Raw genomic sequence first — 6,213 nt, 5'->3', positions numbered from 1 at the left:
CGTTGTCTCTATCACGACACAGATTTTGTCATATTCCTAAGTAGAGAGGGTGACTGGAACCCACCTTTGGGCCATTTTCTCGGTGAGCTGACTAGTGAAACACCCGACGACACTTACATTGCAGAGTTTGTGTCTGCGGGTCCAAAGACATACGGATACAAACGCAACACTATTGAAGGTTGAGGGTATAATGTCGCTAACACAAGACTTAAAAATTTTGACAGTTTAAAAGACCTTGTGTTGGATTACTACCACGCTTCTGACCCCAAGACGCAGAAAATGATAGCCATAGAACAACTGGGTATTTACAGAAATAGGAAGCGCTGGCACTTAGAGACAAGACCGCTACGTAAAACGCAAAAGTGCGTTTACACAAAGAGACAGCTCACTACAGACTTTACAACTTTGCCTTTTGGTTATTAAGCAAGAGCGCCATGGATGCACGATTTCAACACCCTTTCTCTTGTATTTTAGCAGGCCCCTCAAATTCTGGAAAGAGTTTTTTTGTAAAGCGCCTATTAATGCACGCATATACACTAATGTCATTTGTTTTTTTGCATGTTGGCAAAAAGTGTATTTATTTATAAATGCAAAAATTGCATTTATTTACAGATATTGGGTTTATCGACGGATTTCCTCAAAATTTTACAGACAAGGCCTTATTCCCACCCAACAAGGTAAATTTAGCAGTTGTTGATGATCTTATGGAGGCGGCTTGCGATAATCTTGAAATGCAAAACGCATTCACCAAATATGTTCACCACAGAAATTTGAACATTATATATCTCGTTCAAAACGTGTTTTGTCTGGGTAAGAAAAGCAGGACCATAAGTTTAAACACAAAATACATGGTCCTTTTTAAGAACCCTTGTGACAAATTACAAGTTATTACACTGGCACAACAAATTACCCTGGAAAACACGTTTCTTTTTAGGGGCTTTTGAAGATGCTACACACGCTCCTTATGGCTATTTACTTGTAGATTTAAGGCATGACACTCCTGAGAAACTCTGTTTAAGAACGGGTTTGTTCCCACCAGACCTTCCGGCAGCATACGTGGATAAAAAGAAAACTCTAAAAAAAATTTCCCACCTATTCATGGGGACACTAATCATTATCCACTGGCCAAAGTGACTGTAGAGACTGGCTGCGGGACAGTGACCCATGAAGTGGGTGTGGTACCAGACTTAATACATCCATTGATCGTGGGACGTGATTTTCCATTATTCTGGGAACTCTGGTCTCAACCCCACTGTATTGATATGCCTGTTGAAGGTTCACCTTCTTTCAGCCCAGTTCCCTTGGGAGAGGATGCCCAAACAGATGCGATGGGTGACCACAAATGTATTGGACAGTTTTCCCATAGCAGTATTGGCTGGGGATGAGGGTGAGGCGTCTAACCCTGAGCAGAATGTCCCAGGCTTGGAAGTGTCACGGGAGAACTTCGTGACTGCTCAGTTACAGGACCCCACTCTGAAACATGCATGGGAAAATGTAACTGTACTGAATGAAATACCTCAGGAGTCTAATGCTGATCAAAGGTTTCCTCACTTTCCTGTAAGCAACAATTTACTGTATCGTGTTACTAAGGTGCGTGATGAAGTTGTGGAGCAACTGGTGGTACCCATACCTTATAGAAGGATGGTCCTTGATTTGGCTCACACTCTTGGGGGTCACTTGGGGGTCATTTGGGGACTGACAAAACAAAGGAAAGAATCCTGCAAAGGTTCTATTGGCCGGGTTGTTACCAAGAGATTGAAAAGTTTTGTAGGTCCTGCCCAACCTGCCAAGTAACTGCTTCTGTGAGTCACTTTCGGAGCCCCTTGGTTCCCCTGCCAATAATTGAGATTCCATTTGACCGAATAGCTATGGATTTGGTGGGGCCATTAGTCAAGTCTGCCCGAGGCCACCAGTATATTTTGGTAGTGCTAGACTATGCCATGAGGTATCCTGAAGCAATTCCGCTGCAGAATACTTCCTCCAAATGCATTGCTCGGGAGTTACTTCATGTATTTTCCTGAACTGGCCTACCAAAAGAAATACTGACTGACCAGGGTACACCTTTCATGTCTAAAGTTATGAAAGATCTCTGCAAATTACTGAAATTTAAGCAGCTAAGAACCTCTGTATATCATCCCCAAGCAGATGGCCTCGTGGAGAGGTTCAATAAAACCTTAAAAGGGATGTTGAGAAGGGTGGTAGAAAAGGATGGGAGGGACTGGGATTGTCTGTTGCCATATCTCATGTTCTCCATCTGAGAGGTCCCTCAGTCCTCCACTGGCTTTTCCCCATTTGAGTTATTATATGGGAGACATCCCAAGGGTTTGCTGGATGTTGCCAAGGAGACATGGGAGAGTGAGGCTACCCCGTACAGAAGTGTGATAGAGCACGTGGCTCAAATGCAGGATCGCATCAGCAGTGTTATGCCCATCGTGAGGGAACACATGCAAAAGGCCCAAGAGTCCCAGAGCAGGGTAGAGCAGCCCGGGTGAGGCAGTTCAACCCTGGTGATCGGGTACTAGTGCTGGTTCCCACGGTAGAAAGCAAATTTCTGGCCAAGTGGCAAGGTCCTTTTGAAGTGGTAGAAAGGGTTGGAGAAGTAAATTATAAAATCCATCAGCCTGGGAAAAGAAAGCCCATCCAACTCTATCACGTGAATTTAATCAAACCTTGGAAGGGTAGAGAGTCCCTGGTAGCGACCACAAAACCCCAAAGGAAATCCCATGCAGATATTGAAAAGGTTGCAATAGGTGATACCCTGTCCAAACCCCAAAAACAAGAAAGCAAAGAGTTTTTACAACGGAACAGGGATATTTTTACGGCCCTGCCAGGCATTACAGATGTCATTCAGCATGACATAGTCACTGACCCCAAGGTAACAATAAACATTAAACCATACAGAATTCTGGAGGCTCGGAGACAAGCAGTCTCTGAAGAGGTAAAGCGTATGTTAGATCTGCAGGTTATTGAGGAATCCAAAAGCGGCTGGTCCAGCCCTATTGTATTGGTGCCTAAGCCAAATGGGACCTGGCGGTTCTGCAATGACTTCCGCCGACTAAATGAAGTCTCTAAATGCAATTCCTATCCTATGCCTCGGGTAGATGAGTTAATTGAAAGGTTGGGACCAGCTAGGTATAATACCACACTTGACCTCACCAAAGGATACTGGCAGATTCCCCTATCAGAGGAGGCAAAAGAAAGAACTGCCTTCTCCACCTCCTCTCCACAGTGTTCCTGAGAAAGAGGGAGAGAGAGAGAGAGAGACAAGACTCTACAGACAAGGTGACTCTAGTTTTTTCTGCCTTTTTTTGGAAATGGACTGTTATAGCACACCGGACAGCTGAAGATAAGTGTTTATGTCTTGGATCTTTAACTGAAGTTAACTGAAATTAAGCCATCCTGTTGGGATGATTTTTGTTGTTGTTTTTTTCAATAAAACCCTGATGTGGCTCCCACAATATATATATATATATATATATATATATATATATATATATATATATATATATATATATATACATATATATATATAGAAGCAAACAAGAACGTGTGTGTGCTTGTGACTTTTGTGGGAAAAGCTAGTCCGATGGCAAAGCCGAGTTTTCGCCTGCGGATAAGTCGCAAGATTTACCCCCAGGCGGCTCCTCCAATCAGGCATCGTAAGCGTTTAGATAGGCGCCTATGTAGAGGAGCTGAACTCTTAACCCTTGCCCAACAAAAAAGAAATAGGTCATTTTAAAATATGCTTTTTAAAATAAGCACAAACAATTTTTTTTAGGGCTAAGGCTAATATGTGTGCCTTAAAAGAATGCTTTTTTACGGGAACAGTGACTTTAATCCAAGCTCGCCAGTGACAAACTGCCGGGATGCGCAGCTCCAGCAGCGAGATCATTTCTGTGCTAACTTCCACGCGAATCTGCCATCGCCTGAAATTTAGTTGATAAATTGATTGAAGGCTTCCGATTTTGGATCGCGAATACGAATGCGCAAGCCAGCATTTGATTTTGCTCGGTGAATCAGGGCCAATAAATCTACTATCTTGAAATAGTGTAATTGCATTTAGTATATAAACTACCCATGAGGACGCATCAGGGTAGTCGGTCTTAAAATTGGGCTCTAAAATGCCTGCAAAAAATGAAATATTGAGAAAACAGTACTACACACCAAAAGCCGTCGGTTCCTACGGTGGTGTTGATGCCTTATTCAGAGAAGTACAGAAATTTGGTTAAAGTAAAGGTTCCGTGAAAAAATGGTTAAACAATGAAGACACTTATACGCTGCACAAACCGGTGAAAAAAGCATTTAAAAGATACAAAGTTGTTGTGTCCGATATAGACCATCAATGGCAGGCGGATCTTGTGTCAATTATAGATTTTTCCAAAGAAAATTATGGTGTAAAATATATATTAATGGTCGTGGACATACTTTCAAAATTTGCGTGGGTGTCAGGACTAGCCAATAAAACAGGTGCAACAGTGGCCCCGGCTTTTCAACAGGTATTTATGATAAGCGGTCGGACACCCAGGAAACTTTAGACAGATCGCGGTAGAGAGTTTATAAGCAAGCCTATGAGAAAACTTGTGCTGATTATAAAATACATCATGTTTTTTACATCAAATACAGTCAAAGCGTTGCTAGTGGAGCGTTTTAACAGAACATTGAAAACAAGAATGTGGCATTATCTGAGAAAGCAAAACACATTCAGGTACATTGACAAGTTGCAAGATCTGGTGTATAGTATAATCACTAATACCATAGAACCATAAGGTGCCGCCCTGTTGATGTGACAAAAGAGAACTCTTTAATCATTTGGAAAAATATCTACGGCGATTACACGGCTAATAAAAAAGTTAAACTTTAATCACGTTAGAATTGTTTGTTATAAGGGGCCATTCACAAAGGGGTATGAACAAACCTATATGGACGAGATATTTACCGTTTACGCTATAAACATTAAAGGGCACAGGCCTCTTTATAAGTTGAAAGACCTTGCTGATGAGCTCATTCAAGCATCATTCTACGCGAAAGAAGTCCAAAAAGTCTCTCTTGATAAACCCCGCATTTACAGAATAGAGAAAATCATGAAAAAAAAATAAAAAAATAAAAAAAAAAGGTCAAGAGGAAAACGTTGTATTTTGTAAAGTGGATTGGCTACCCCGAAAAGTTTAACTCTTGGGTGCAAGAAAATCAGCTGGCGGGCGTGTAAACTATGGAAGATGGCTCGTTTTACATTACTGTCCTGTGCAACGCGTCGTCTAAACTTTACCCCGACAATACCATCGCTGATTATACCACTAAATTAGCAAAAGCTCTCCATCTCCGTGAGCCTTACGAGGTCTCTTAGTAGAGATTCAGTACCCTCATACATGGAATACCTCTGAGCCTGGGGATGGTGTTTTTTACATGGGTAGGCACGATGATCTGGTCAAAGAATATTTTGTTAAATCAGGATATTACGCTAATATGAACGAACTGATCAAAACTGTTAATAACAAACTTGATTCTTTAAAAAGAACTGTTCTTGTAACTAAATCGGCTGTATACAAGTTTATGCTCGGGGAGAAGTTAGGCCGCATACTAGACCTGGTGGGGCATACGCACAAACGCTTGAAAAAGAATTTAGACGATCCGACACATATCATTTTGCGTTATGAGTTTTGAGTACCTGCTGTAACAACCGACCATATCACAGATGTTTCGACGGATGATGATTCAGTTTTAACAAAGGAGAACGGCGCTTTATCAATACAGAAACATTTTCACCTAGATATTAAAGCGGGTTTTTATACGGTTTGTTTTTACCGATATAATTCAACACAAGCTTGTTGGCGAAATTATGTTCAGCTTTTAGGAACTGTGGAGATTAATGGAAAAAATGGCGACGCCGTTACGCAAAAGTATACTAGGCCTGACTATATACCCCTCTGCAAACAACACTTTGAAAACAAGAATGTGGCGTTATCTGAGAAAGAAAAACACATTCAGGTACATTGACAAGTTTCAAGATCTGGTGTATAGTTATAATTAGAGATGAGCGAATTTCTCGAAAATTCGATTCGGCCGGTTCGCAGAATTTTCCGAAAATATTCGCGTTAAAAAACGGCTAGTTCCGGGAGCCTTGATAGTGGTGTAGAACACTGTGCCTTGCAGTAACACGCATAGGGAGTCTGCTGTGGTAGTGAAATAACACTGTGAGTCAGTATGACATGCAGA

Source organism: Pyxicephalus adspersus, chromosome W (assembly GCF_032062135.1).
Source record: "Pyxicephalus adspersus chromosome W, UCB_Pads_2.0, whole genome shotgun sequence".
In the NCBI taxonomy this organism is placed as follows: domain Eukaryota; kingdom Metazoa; phylum Chordata; class Amphibia; order Anura; family Pyxicephalidae; genus Pyxicephalus; species Pyxicephalus adspersus.
Note: the sequence above shows the minus strand (reverse complement) of the source record.